The sequence below is a fragment of the Sminthopsis crassicaudata genome, chromosome 3 (assembly GCF_048593235.1).
Source record: "Sminthopsis crassicaudata isolate SCR6 chromosome 3, ASM4859323v1, whole genome shotgun sequence".
Taxonomy (NCBI): Eukaryota; Metazoa; Chordata; class Mammalia; order Dasyuromorphia; family Dasyuridae; genus Sminthopsis; species Sminthopsis crassicaudata.
In genome coordinates this window covers 648990085-648991467 of record NC_133619.1, presented here as the reverse complement: position 1 = coordinate 648991467, position 1383 = coordinate 648990085, and positions in this window count along the sequence as shown.

Sequence of the window (1383 nt, the reverse complement as noted above, 5' to 3'; positions counted from 1 at the left end):
CCCCCCCAAAGCCGCCCAGAGTCAGTTGCGATGGCCGTTGGATTATACAGCCATCGCGCATGTTCAGCCCGTTCCTACAAAAGTTCCCGCCCATGTCCCGCCCACGTCCCGCCCATGCCGAGATGTGCCGTCAGTGCGCGTGCTTCAGATAAGTTCTACACTCACACCTCACCCCCCTTCCCTAAGGCCGCCGGCAGTCTGCGGTGTTTGCCGTTGAAGCACGCAGCGGTCGCGCATGCTCAGTCTCGTTCCTACACGTGTCCTCGCTCACACCTTTCCAGGAGGCAGCCTTTGCACATGCTCAGTCTCTCCCCTCATATTTTTTAGCCCGCTGCTGGGCTCTCAGCTCTCCTTCGCATCCTCTAGCCCTCTCTCCGCCGTCCTCCCCGCCTGCGTCAGGGTCCTGTCGCTAGTTTCCGTTTGGCTCCTATCTCCTAACTCGGTTCAGAATCTCCCTCAACGCCAGCATCCTTTACCCCCATCTGTGAATGACACACACTCCATAAGAACTTGCAAGAAAAAAAAAAGAATTTGCAAGAAAATAGGGAGGGGCAAAATCATTCAACCAATCAGCACCCAAGTCTTTGCCAAGCTCACCAATCAGAAGCCCAGCTCGCCTCCCGTCCCACCCCCTCACAGTTCTGCCTAGTCAGCTTTTCTCCTTAGCGATTCCTCTCGCTCTCAAGCTATCCTTGGACATTTTACCCGGTATAGTAGCCTATCTAGGCCCTGCATAAAGTCGGCGCTTAATAAATGCTTGGTCACTTGGTGAAGGCTGTTCCCTCCAACTCTCCAGGCGCTCAGTGTGCTTGGCTTACAATCTTTTTCACTCTAAATTGCCTCGGTATGTGGAGATTTGGATGGACATCCATGAGAGCACCGGTGACGTGTCTTCAGCAGGAGGTAGCGAGACACCACTGGGTCAAGAGAACGTCCCTGGGTTCGTTACCGAAGTCAGCTAACCCGCTCTTCACAAGCGGGGCATGAGTGTCTTGGCCAAACTCCTCTCGGAAGCGGAGGGCACGACGGAGAGAGAGCATCAAAGTGCTGTGTTCTGCAGAAGTGACATGATCACAAAGCCAGCTGTGCCCTGGAGGAGTGACATGATTCATTAAGCCAGCTGTGCCCTGGAGGAGTGACATGATTCATTAAGCCAGCTGTGCCCTGCAGCTTGAGGCTGGGGATGCACCCGTGGGGCTCTTCCAGGCTGTTGTTTGCCCAGCATAGCTGCCAGGGAGAAATGGGGCAGGAGTGAGGCTGCTGTGAGCTCTCAGCCATGGTGGAGGTCCAGAGAAGAGGGTTCAGAGAAGCAACGCTGTGTGCTTACCTACAGCAGCCATTCCTACTAGAGTTAAAGTAGTGGGAACCTTGATGGACATAGCC